General features: G+C 36.9%; 1 protein-coding gene across 12 annotated transcripts in view; it reads right to left on the reverse strand.

The window, feature by feature from the left end:
- TJAP1 (tight junction associated protein 1) overlaps positions 1-12729 on the reverse strand; it is a 60160-nt gene extending 47431 nt beyond the window's left edge. For 9 of the 12 annotated variants that reach the window (XM_039342773.1, XM_039342770.1, XM_039342775.1 and 6 more), the window contains exon 1: positions 12476-12729. The gene's annotated coding sequence lies outside the window, so the exon portion shown is untranslated. Of the gene's footprint in view, positions 1-5943; positions 6095-12307; positions 12378-12475 lie in introns of those variants that run through there. The other 3 variants (XM_039342774.1, XM_039342768.1, XM_039342767.1) reach the window with 3 other exon arrangements.
- Between the last annotated feature and the right edge of the window lie 1105 nt (positions 12730-13834).

Below are 13834 nucleotides of genomic sequence, written 5' to 3' on the forward strand. Positions count from 1 at the left end.
AGGGGGAAAAATGGCGGATCGCGTTGTTTGGCGACCCCCGTAAAATGGTCGTTCGACCCCAAATGGGGTCGCGACCCATAGGTTGAGAACTGCTGCTCTAAAGCCTTTTTAACCCATCAAGTAACGTTTTATATCACATTTAAACCTGACTCTAGCTTTCTTTCTAGGCCAAGTTGGTTCCCATATTAAAACTTTTCGATTATCAAACCTCAAACTTTGGTTACAAAATTTTCTAATCAATTCAAACTGAGCACAATTTTCTTCTCTTCCTGCCAATATCATCTGGGTGTTACACTGGCTTTTATTCCATATTATAATTGTAAATAAGTTATCCGCTTTGTTGTGGTTTCCAGAAAGTTGTATCTGAGTGTCAATCTTTGTAACTTTTTGGTAGTTGAACTGAATCAGTTACAGTTAGTTCTTGATCATCCAAGTTATCCATCCATTGTAGGTAACGTTGTGCAGAATTAGTTGGCTCAGTGTTTACCACCTTTTCTCCCAGCATAGATTCACCATTGGGTTGTAAGCATAATGTCTCTGTCTCTTTAGATTGTGTGTCTTGATATGTGAAAGCCTGTTCAGTATTGCTCTGTTCTTCCTCTGGTGTTCCTTGTTCCATAGCTTGATTCATTGTTGGAGGGTCCGTTGGAAGTGCCAAGGTGGCATCTTTAGATTGTCTCCTAGATTTCCAATAAGTTTTGAAGTCTGCTGTCATTTCAAAAATCTTTTCCAATATTAAATCATAGTCAAGATATGGAATATTTTCTTCCATTTTGGTGGTAGACTAGCCTATTATTTTATTAGAGACTATATTTAACAAAAGTCCACAAATATCCGCCTCCAAAAGTCTAATAGCCAGCTTCACTACCCAAATGTCAGATTTATCTTTTCTCTTTTACTGTCATATGAAGTCTAATCCCTCTTCCAATCACAAAGATAGAGTTATAATGTCACTTTTGGCCACCAGATGTCCTCAGTGGACTGTAAGATCTTTTTTCCAAATTGATAAAATTAAAGAAACAAAAAAATTTCACTCTTATTTTTTTAAAATTTCACAAGAAAGGTATCCCCAACGTTATAAAGTTGATGGGAACAAATTAGCAATGTCCCTTTTTTTCTTCTTTTCCCCTAAATATCCCCACAAAGTCCAATGGTAGAAAAAACAACCAAATAAGACAAAGATTTTTTTTAAGCTCTTTTTCCAATATAGGCAGCTGCCGCTTTCTTAGCAAAGGGAAATAGTCAGAGCTCTTTACAGGAAAGATTAGGATAGCGAGAGAAAAGGGAGTCTCACCCGGATTCATCACAGTAGGTCTTCATGCTTAGTTGTTTTTTTGACTTGCGGTTGGTGCAGCTGGGTGATCGGCCATTTTACTGATCGATCTTCTTCTCCGTCAGCCCTCAGAGTTCATTCGGCCAGCTGGGGAAGCTGCCGCTCCTCCATAGTCGAGCACAGATTCCTTGACGGTAGTCGCACCCTCCAGGGTGACTTTCGACCCGAATAAGGGTCTACCGGCGGAAACTAGCTGACGAGGAGACGAGTCTCTTCGCACGGCTAGAGGCGCCACGATCCGGAACCGGAAGTGATATGTTATGTTTTAATGCTGTTGCTAACTGAAGAATGTTAAAGCAACAACTGGAGGAACATACAAACCAAGTATGTTCAAGACAGTTTCAGGAGCAAATACTGGTAAATCCTATTTAGTATAGTGTAAGAGTAAAAAATTGTCTTTGCTAGAGGCAAAATTATGACTATCAATCACATTTTTTAAAAGTAATAATTAACAGTGTCTTAACTTACCATCTCAGTCAAATTAAAAAAACTTGTAATCTAATAACTAAATGAAATACTATAGTTATAGGTCATACCCCAAGACAATGATTGGTTTTGTACCCTTTCAACAAACTTCTCTTTGATGTCACCTACTTAAACTAATTCAGGCAAATGTATTTATTGCAAATATTTATCCCACTTTTCCACTTAAAAGGCACTTATTGAGGCCTGAAAATTAGGTACTTGTACAAATTTTTGTACTCTACAGAAAAGGATTAACTCTGTTTCGGTATATAAACAATTCCTAACAAAGTTCTTTTTAATTTTGTTTTTCCAAGTCCTTGCTCATTTTTAAATGGTAAAACTAGATTAAACCAAAACAAACAAATCTTCAATTGTTAAAACATCTTCCTACTCTCTGGTCATTCTTCTTCAGTGTAATTTAAAGAACCATGTGTAAAATATACTTAAGAGATTATATATCCTAAATATATGTCCAGGAAAATAAGTGATTACAAACATGTCTGTGTATACGCCCAATATATAATTTCTGTATTAACATTAACAAAAAATCAAAATTCTCATTCTGAACTAGACATGAAGGACTTAACTTTCTAAGCCTTTAAGAGTAAAACTACACTTGATTTTTACACAAAAAAAACCAAATAAACATAAAATGTAAAATGAAAGGTAGAAAAAGATACTTTTTACAGAAAACAAGAAATAAGGAAACTTGCATTAGAATGAGTACAATGGCAGAATACTAGAATAACATAATAACAGAGTTAACAGGGACCTTGGAGATCTTCTAGTCCAACCCACTGCTCAGGCAGAAAACCCTATACCATTTCAGACAAATGGTGTCCAACCTCGTCTTAAAAACCTCCAGTGTTGGAGCATCCACAACTTCTGGAGGCAAGTCGTTCCACTGATTAATTGTTCTTACTGTCAGGAAATTTCTCCTTAGTTCTAGGTTACTTCTCTCCTTGATTAGTTTCAAACCATTGCTTCTTGTCCTGCCTTCAGGTGCTTTGGGGAATAGGTTGATCCTCTCTTCTTTGTGGCAGCCCCTTAGATATTGGAATACTGCTTTCATGTCACCCTTAGTTCTTTTCATTAGACATACTCAACCATTCTTCATATGTTTTGGCCTCCAGTCCTCTAATCATCTTTGTTGTTCTTCTCTGTACTCCTTCTAGAGCAGAAGTCCCCAACCTCCCGGTCCAATCCCCAGCATGCCAGAAACCAGGCCACACAAAGAAGCAAAACTCCATTCACGGGATGCAGACAGTCCATGGAAAAACCTCGCTCCGTGGAACCGTTCCTTGATGCCCAAAAGATTGGGGGCCACTGTTCTAGACCTGGTGAACAAAACTGGATGCAACATCCCATGTGTGGCCTTACCAAGGCATTGTAAAGTGGTATTAACACTTCATGTGATCTTGATTCTGTCCCCGTTAATGCAGCCTAGGACTGTGTTGGCTTTTTTGGAAGCTGCAGCACACCGCTCGCTGGCTTGTAATTAAGTGATGGTCCACTAGGAATCCAAGATCCCTCACAGTTACTACTATTGAGCAAGATAACACCTGCACTATACTTGTACATTTGTTTTTTCTTGCCTAAATGTAGAACCTTACTTTTTTCACCACTGAATTTCATTTTGTTAGACAGGGCTCGATATTCAAGTCGGTTGAGATCCTTCTGTATCTCATGGTGGCTTTAAGTGCAATTGCAATCTAGATAAGATAGAGATCTTAAAATATATGGTTTTTTTATAAAGACCAGATAATGTTTGATCAGATATTGCTGACCTCTGATGGAAAACTGATTAAGAAATGATATAATTCATTAAATTTGAAAATGGAAGATGAACAAGTGAAGAAACAATGATACAATGGACACAAAACTTTGGATATAATATAGAATTAGAGAATTGGCAAAATCTGTGGGAAAGAAATTATAAATTGACAATGGCAACTTCTTATAAAGAAAATTTATATAAAATGTTTTATAGATGGCACTTAACACTGGTTAGATTAGCAAAAATGTTTATAAATATGTCTAGTAAATGTTGGAAATGTAACCAAAAACCGGGCACATATTATTATCTGGGGTGAACTTGTGGTAAAGCAAGAAAATTTTTGCTTTAAAATATGCACTTGGTTAGAAAAAATGTTAGAGAAAAATAGACTGTAAAACTGAACTTGTTTTATTAGGTATAGTACCAAAAGAATTTGATAAATAAAGCGTATATCTAATATTGCATATATTGACAGCAGCAAGGATTGTATTTGCTCAGCACTGGAAGAAGGAAGAAACACCATCAGATGAAGAGATAATTAAGAAGTTATTGGACTGTGCTGAAATGGACTGACTCATGCTGAGGTTTAAAGAGAAAGATGATACAGAATATTTTCAAACATGGAATTTATTCTATCAATGGCTGGAAAAACGGTGTAGAGACTAGGAATATAATTTGTGTTACTAAGCAAAACAAAATGTAACCCAGGTAACATGATGTTCATCAAGCATTAATGAAATGTAATAATAGAAAACTAATAAATGAAAAAAAGATCCTTCTGTAGCTGAAGCCTATCTTTTGGAGTATTGCCTATTCCTGCCAGCTTGATGTCATCTGCAAATTTAATGAGTTTCCCGTTTATCCCCTCATCTAAATAACTGGTGAAGATATTGAAGAGGACTGGGCCTAAAACAGAGCCTTGCTGCATACTTTCCTCCATGTAATTGCAGTTAAATTAAGGACTATATGTTGTGTGTGGTTGGCCAGCCATTTACGAATTCAACTGTAAATATGTAATTTAACATAATAATATTAAAACAGATGTGCTGTATGCCAATGAGGAGAGAGTCCATGATGAATTACAGAAAAGCTGGATAATTATCCTTGCTTAGCAGGACAAAATAAAAGTACTGCATAAAAGAAATGTATGCCTACTTTTGAAAACTTTCATACAAGGCCCCAAAGTAGCAAAAACTCTTTAAAAATCAAGAATTGTTTTGGAAGAAACCAAAACATTAAAAAAAAATAGATAAAACTTCCTCCAATATTTGGTACTCTAGATTCATTAATATAAAACCCATTAACTCCCCACTCAATTGTTTTAGAAAAACAGGCTTGGAAGTGTCCTGGATTATTTGCTTGGACCATCTTTTGATAAAATAGGAAAGGCAGAGCTTTTAATCAGTTCTCATTAAAAATATAAAACTGTCTAATAGAACTGAGGTATACATCATTTAACTACCTGTTGTACTGTGATACTGCAGAAACATAAGCCAAATCTTTTAAAAAAATTTAAAGAGATAAAGAACTACTTATGACTATTGCAACTGAAGCTAATAATAAGAGCAACTGTAGATACATTTGCTGGGTTACAGAACGACCCATTGTTTCCCTTTGACCCAGGTAAGCAAATGCATGGCCAAGTAACTTACTGCAAATTCAGTACCTTTCCACATTCATACACATACATAATCAGCTGCCCTCTAGCTGCCTTCAAAATCCAGGAATTTCAGAATGATAAAAAAAAAAAAGCGTAGCTTTATAGATGCATTTCTAAACCATATTTTTGTAGCTCAATTTCCCATGTCTGCCATCAAGGTTTTGGTGGCTACAGAAAAATGGTAAAGCACCTTCCCTATCTCTGCTTCAAGTTGTGATTTCAAGAACTTTAGGCACCCTGAACACACTGCATAAATAAATGTCCATAACTTTGATGAAATAAAACAAGAAAATAAAAAAGTAAAAAGTAAAAAATACCACAAAAAAGGAAAGGTATATTATTTCAAAATGAATAGTTACAATTCTATTTATAATTAACTAATTGCATTATTATTCAAGTATCTATATGTTTCTAATACATATACATATAAAACTTCCATGCTTTTTATATATTTTGATGTTTTTTCATGGTTTTGGTTGTTATTTTAAAAAGCAGTAAAAGAATACATTAAAAAATAATAATGTATTTGCTACAAAGTCTAAGAGCAAGAATATACATCCTTCAGGTCCTTAAACTAGACATGCAACAAAATGGTTGCAACCTTTGTACAAACACTGGACATAATAGCAATTAAGGGGATAGCTGTTTCACTGCCAGCTTCGTTTTTCCTTCTGCTATAATGCTTATTTTATACAATTACACACTTACCAGAGTTCCTTCTTTATTATCTTCTTTTGTTCCAACATCCCGCAACATTTCCACAGTAGAAATGTAACAGCCTTTAAATCATAATTAGGGCATTTATTTTAGTATAAATTAGACAAAGAAAAATTATATCAAACTAGTACACACTCCTGACTTTCTCAGCCCCCAAGACAGCACAGTTTCAAGATAAATGCCAACTAAAGTTCACTCAAGCCTGCAACGTGGAGTGATGGATGGAAAGATCAAATTCCACATGCTTCTGTGCTTTGGGAGTAAGTGAAAGAATTTCCTTACTGCCTGAACCTGGACAACCTCCAAGTAGAGAAATGAGCTTGATGGCTTCTTAAAGATGGGGAACATGTTTGCTTTACTCAACAGAGGTAAAATTACTTCACCTCTGAAGAGTGAATTTACCATCTCATGGAGACCCATCCCCACAGCTTTTTGATAGTGGCAGACTTAACTCAAAAAGTAAACTTTGACAAATCAACCCACAAATCCTTTCAAATCGTGATTTTGTCTCTTCCTTCAGCAACAGTGGAAATTCAGCAAGCTGTGACTATCTGAGCTCTTGAATTTTATCAAGTACTGCACATACAGAAAAGAACATGTTCAAATGCAACAACAGTATTAAATATCTCGAGCTGAAAGTAAATCTGGTGGCGTTTTATGTGAAAATTAAATTGTAATCTTATTTTACCTCTGCAAAAACTCTCCTCACCAGAATTGGATAACAAATCATAAAGCAAAAAAAAAATTATTTATGTTTTACATATTCATTTGGTTTGGTGAAAGCAATATTGATCAGAATGAATAATATGACAGCAAAATTCATTTCAGTCAGGAAAAATCTGAGGTTTATGGGACTTCCTAATCAACCCATCTAAACCAAGGTTGAGAAAACACATTAAATAAGAGGCTCTTGGGACATCTGCTGCTCTGTATTTCTCAACACCTTGAAATAACACCTCGGCAATTAATAGAATTTTCTGTCAACCAAGCAGCTTATCTTTTAATATCTACACACCATTAAACAATTACAATCACTCAAAGTTGTCCTCTTCTTTGCGTGTAAAGTATTGAGGGAAGTTAGCCCCAGAGAAGGAAATATTTAAAAGGCAGAAAATATATTTTTCTTCAAAAGGATTTTTAAAAGCAGAAACCAAACCTGGCCCCAAATTTCTCTGCCCCCAAGCAGTAGCCAGCCCTATACAAATGCAAATGTAGAACCATCAGAAAGTTGGAGCCAGGGAACTCAAGAAGACAAGGAGACTTAAAATCTGCATACCCCACCCAAACTCTAAGAGTCATTAGCCCAGCCCCAGGGAAGCAGGATATGACTTTTGGGACATAATAGGACTAACCCATTACCATCAAGTATACCAGAGAGGCACACCTAGGCTCAGGTCAGAATACGTGACACAGGAAATAGCCTCAAAGTTCATACCACAGGAACAGGAAACTTCCAAACAAAAGGCTAGAGAGGGTATAAAAAGCTACTGCCCATGTGCTCAGCCTTTCTCTTCTCTCCTCTGCTCTTTCCTGCAAGAACCATCTTTCTGCTTCTTCAATAAACTGTAACATCTTCCCAAAGCAGTTGCCATGTTGCGTATTTATTCCTGGCTTGGATGAACCAGGATGAAGACTTTACTTCTGACAGTATTTTCAGAGTATCTTATGCAAACCAACCATAGAATAGATTATCTGAATGGGCACAGAACAAAAATGGTTTGAGTCTTAAAAAAGAGCAGGTGGAAAGAATAGGTGGTGACAAATAATACAAGTCAAAAGGGGACATAAATGAGAGAGCATATGAATAGTGGGAGAAACATATATATAATACATAGATGGCATTATAATGGAAGACAGATTTTTTTATAGTACCATTCATGATTAAAGAGGTTAAAAGAAAGCTGCTTGAAAGCATTATTTTGCAAGATATATTTCCTCTTACTGGGCAAGTTGCAATACATTTCTATAGTTAATTTCTCTATAGAGGACCTGTTTGTAGGTCAATTATATAAGTATTCTCAATTTTTCTGTGATGGAAAACAATCCTTTGTAAAGTAAAGTTAAAATAGAGAGCACTGTAAGGATCTCTTCCTTCCTGGAGGAAGAAAGGAAAAAGCCAAAATTAGACCTATGCTCTATACAGATTTCTTATATAAAGTTACTTTATTCGGAGACCACCTCAGCCTCTGAGAAAATGATCTTTCTAGAAAACTGTCACTGCAATAGCTTACTTTTGTTAACTATGGAGATCAAGTAATGCCAAGCTCTGCTTAAAGAGAAGAGGCAAATTCAGGCTCTGAATTTGTATGACAAATTCCTACAGAAATACAAAGCATGAAACCAAAGGACTAGCATATCAATGTCATACAACAGTCTGTAAAATGAGGGAATAAGCAATATTGTGCCAATATCTATATCCTGTATTGTGAAACTTGGCCACTCCAATAAAAGATAAAATTTAGAATTTGTTATGCAATGGATTATAACTTTTTTAAAAATAAAACATAGCAAAAAAAGTGATAGAAAAATGTGATCCAAAAGAAATACTCTCAAATATCAACTGCCATAGTCAAAAATTGTGATCTCAAATTGAACACAAAAGGCTGGGAGAAAAATATGAATATGGAAAATAATAAATAACAAAACAAAATATAATGTATAGTGCTTGTTTATTGGCTCACATTAAAGGACATAGGGAAAGGATTCCAATGATTCTTTTTTCAGTATTCTGTTCATTTGAATATATAATATTAGTTTATTAAAAACATAACCAAAGCCCTCCAAAACATCTTAAATAAACCAGAAGTCCCAGGAGCCAAAACAAAAAACAAACAAAAAAACCCCAGGAATAATCTACAACATATAGTGTAAAGCCTGTAACAGCCACCATGTAGTCTAAAGATAAATATGCAGTATTGAAAACCACAGCTCTAAATAAGCCTTTTTCATTTCCTCTCAGTAGTGAAACCGAGATATTTTTTTTGCCTATCAGTTAAACCTCATATGACTTTTTCCCCTTTCATATCTTCAATCAACAACTTCCCTTGCCAGCTATTTTATTCACAACATATTGGTTAAGATAGCATTCACAATTTCATCTTTTTATTTGGATTACATTATTTCCAAATAATTATATTCATAATTACTGCTATATATTTCTAAGCTAAGTGTCATTCATAGTATCTGATACATGAAGAATCAAGCATCTCCTCATTCCAACCAATCATATTATAATATATAATTAATAGGTGCTAAAATATAGCAATTCACACTTCATAAAGCCAGCTGAATTTTACAAATTGATGCAAGGTTCTGAGTTGCTATATCTCTTTATTAAAAAAAATAGTTGCGGAAACAAAGGGAAGGAAAAGAGATAAAAAATGATTTCATGGGACAATGTAATCTAGTACAGATATGGCTCTTATACTGATTACATTTTTCCCTGTCCTGTTCACCTCTTTTTTCCTAACTATTTTGTTCAATGGGGAAACTTGCAAAGTAGCAATGGCTTTGTAACATTTCATTTGGCCTAAAATAAATTGACCTTTGTAGATTTAGTTTCTAGTGGCCAACACAGCTACAATTAATTTTTAACTCATATTGTGATTTTCAGATGAAACTATGTAAAGCATCATTGTTTTTCAATCCATCAACATCAGGTTTAAACTCCTGATGTTGGTCTTTGGAATTAGATTATATCTGTTTCAGGAACTGATCCCTTAATTCTGTCTCAGAAATAAATCTATGCCCCATGTTCACAAATCCCTTATTCGTATTCTCAACCCACATTGCACTGCAGTTCATCTCCAAATACTATGCAATTTATAAATATGAAATTGCTTCTGCACAAACAGAAAAGCAGAAAGGCACTTTCTCATTTTCTACAATTTAGATGCATCTGTTCTAGACTTGGACAACCATATCTATTGCTGCCTCTAAGTGGCCTTTCCATCTTGGCTGAAAGTAGATATCCCCAACTATTGGTGCTTTTTAATCTTGGCAAAAGATAGACTGGCTCTGATCTAATCCTCTTCAGATTATTCGAACTATGTTAATTCCTACCTTTTCAAACCATTCCAAGTGACACTTTGCTCATTAAGAATGGCATTTCTTAGAAAATAGAAAGGATATGAAATTCCCTTTGCATGTTTATCACAAGAAAAAGTACAATATCAAATAATTAAAATAAAAGTAACATAAGCTTTATATGAAGCTCCTTTCTGAATGTTTATATAGTATTTTATAGTATAATATTTGTATAGTATAGTATTATTTGTAGAAAGAAATCTATTTCCTATCTAATAATATGACTATATTCATACAGCACAGTAAGCCATTGTTTGTTCAAATATGATATCCATAATGCCTGAATATACTCACAGCATAGCACACCAAACATCTTTTGATATGCTGTATAAATTCAGATTCTAAGGGTATCTATAAATTAGTTAGTAGATATTAAGTTTTTCTTTAAACAAGTAATTTAAATAAACAATGTATTATTTATAACTGAGGCTAAACATTTTCTTAACTTTGTATTCCATAATTCATTCAAAAATATATTTTTAAAATTAGCAAGCCAATGAGAAAACAGGATCAAAGTTTCCTAAGTCTTTACTTTTCAATAATATACAGAAAACCATCCTGCAAAATAATAAACCATGCATGACAAACTAAATATGATAAATAATATGCAGGTAAATAAAAAAGTTGAACCTAAATTTCAAATTATAAACAAAGGAGTGCATTTAGAGGAATGGGCTATTTCCAGCATGTTGCCTGATAAACTATTTTCTGAATTAAAAGGAGTTGGTTTTCAGTTAATTCAGAAGCATATATCCAGTTATAGCATCATTTTACTTCACATCACATTCCACACTATTTTTTATTCAATTTTATTGCAAGGTTTATTTATTTCCACAACACATGTGTTTGGCATAGTTTCACAATATGGAGCCGTGGTGGTACAGTGGTTAGAATACAGTAATTCAGAGTAACTCTGCCTACTGCCAGGAGTTCGATCCTGACTGGCTGAAAGTTGATTCAGCCTTCCATCCTTCCCAGGTTGTAAAATAAGGACTCAGACTGTTGGAGGCAATATGCTGACACTGTAAACCACTTAGAGAGAGTTTTAAAGCACTATGAAACAATATATAAGTGCTATTATTATTGCTATGCTAATTCATGTTAATAAAGTAAACCCTGGTTTAGTGAACCATGTGGGTCAACATGACACTCTGAATATAAACTAGTAACTTGGACACTAGACTAAAATGTAGCTATCTGGTTTGTATTTCAATGCATAGTGTAAACCTAGACAATATAAACACTGTAACCCATGAATAGATGTGTTGGGCAAATACAGCTTTTATTCTGTGTCTGTTTCATTTCTTTTACTTCACAAAAGGGAATAAACGATTTTATTTTTGGTAAGACAAAATCTGTATTCAGAATTCATGTTTAAATGAATCAGTTTTTATTGAATAAACCCAATTGCATGGGTTCATATGATCAGTTCATAAACTGAACCAGAAAGTTACTTCAGTTCTTGAGTTTGCACAGCACACTAAGATGCAAGATAACAAATCATATTCTTGCATAGCACCAATACATTGGCACTGGAGAGAACCCAAAGGATCCAGAGATGAAAATATTGAATCAATATATCGACTCAGATGTTTTAAGTTTGCTAAGGGTATGCACGTAAGCGGCATTTCTACACAACATGAACACAGTTAAATTACTAGCTTAATCCTGGTAAATCGTAGCTCAAATTAATCTAAGCTACAAAATTCATTGAAGGATTTTGTGTCAGTTGCTCCTTCTCGCCCAATCTACCTTGAGGATTGCTACAAATAAATGATGGAGAAAGGAAGCATGCGATTTTAAGTGTCTTGAAAGTTTGACAGAAGGTAAATGCAATTTGTAAAAACATCCTCTACACTACAACATGTCGGCGTTAAGATAACCAAGCGAGGATTTCCAGCCAAATTAAAACATCACCGCGGCAGGACCTTGCTCCTTTCTCTACCAATTACCCCTTTTCTAAAGCCTTCTCCATATTGAACCTGCATTGCAATGCACTTGCTCGTTCTTTGCGGAAGAGAATACCGTTCTCCTTATCGTACCTGACCCCAACTGCCCTCGCGATTCACGGAGCCAACCAATTCCCGCAGAAACCACCCGCCCCGCCACTCGCTCGCAGGAAGAACGGGAGCAAAGGCAGACGCTGGCGCCAAGTCTGAACGGGTGGGCGGAATTGCACGAAGTCCACCCCAGTGATTGGGCTACGTCAGTTCCCCCCCCCCATCCCCGTGCGGGCTATATTTGAGCGCGGGCTGCTTCGGGATGGTACCTTGCCTGGGAGGGCGAACTTCAGCTGCAGCCTGCGGTTACAGCCACAAAGCCAGACCGTCTCCGGGACCGGGAGGCGAAGGCGAGACGGCGCTAGTTCCCGCCCCTTTCCACTCCCACCCGGGCGGTTCATTAGCAGGCAGCTCCGAGGGGTAGAGATAATTATTACCTCCACGGGATCAGGCTCCCGAGGCCAGGATGAGCCGCCTCCGAGCAAACTCTGGGCGACGCGCAGCGAAGACCCACGCAGTTCGTCTAACTCTGAGGAGTTTGTTGCTCGCTCGCTCGTTCTCTCGGCGACGGGGAGGCTCCTGTCCGCTCACAGTCGAGCTGGAGGAACAGATTCCCGCTTCGTCGCTCCGGCTCGAGCCGTATCATTTCGAATCTCCGGCAAACTTTGCTTTTCCCCCCTCCCACCCCACCGCCCGCTGCCCCTCTTGGCCCGGACCCTCCCGCTCAGCTCAGGCCGCCATTTTGCCGCGGGGCACGCCGGATAATCCGGCGGAATCCCCACGTAGCGGCGTGGTTGCATCATCACCAAAAAGAGCCGGAGAAAGCGAGAGGGAGGGGGAGGCTGCTCTGGCGTCGGGAGGGTTGCCATGGCATTGGGAAAATAGGGGGGGAGGGACACGAGGTGGTCCTTAGGCTTCTCTGCGGTGTCTGGGCTGCCCTTCTGCCGCGTGGTGTTCATCCCGAAGGAAACTCTCGAGTAATGGAAAGGGGCTTTTGAACGTGAGTAGGGCTGGAGCCAGAAGCTGCAATCCCTTGTACTCTGCAATAAAAAGGTGGCCCATCTGGGATGCACTATTAAACATTTTAAAGTAGTGAATTTCTCAAACCCGCAGGCACTCGTTGCCTTGGATGAATGAAGAAGTGAGTTTTCCGCAGAAGGTGACAAATTTAGTGGTGGGTGTGTTGCTGGGGGGGGGGGAGGCCTGGCGACTTTAAAAGATAACTATACTGAAGCCCGCTTTTTCACATGGATAAAATATTATGTGCCATCAAACTGAGGTCAGCTTTTAGCAATTGCATAGATTATCCCAAGGATAACCTTCCCCAAAATGGTACTTCAAATCTATCACCCAGTGGCTTTATTCACTGAATCCATCCACTTTTCACTCCTTATCTTGTTTACTTCCACCTTTTCCAGCAATATAGATTTATCCAGAAAACTGAGCCTTTGCATAATGTCCCCCAAATTTGAGCCTGTTCATTTATGCTTTAACTGAGAACTCTGGACTGATTTGTTAAATAATCGGATTTCTTTATTATTGTATTAGGACTTTCCCTAACACCAAAGTTCAAAAGTGTGTATAAAATATTACCATTTGGCAAAATACACACCCAGACACTTATAAAGACAAAATCATGTTGGGGAGGTAGATGATGAAAGATGCATTGTACCATTATAGTGCAACCTATAGCCTTTTTGGACTTATGAACAAGTTGATACAAATACAAAAGGATGGAGTTGGTAGGGAAATAACATGCTATCTTTTTGGCTTCATTCTGGTTAGGAACAAATATC

The sequence above is a fragment of the Crotalus tigris genome, unplaced genomic scaffold (assembly GCF_016545835.1).
Source record: "Crotalus tigris isolate CLP2741 ecotype Arizona unplaced genomic scaffold, ASM1654583v1 scf7180000017812.1200847, whole genome shotgun sequence".
Taxonomy (NCBI): domain Eukaryota; kingdom Metazoa; phylum Chordata; class Lepidosauria; order Squamata; family Viperidae; genus Crotalus; species Crotalus tigris.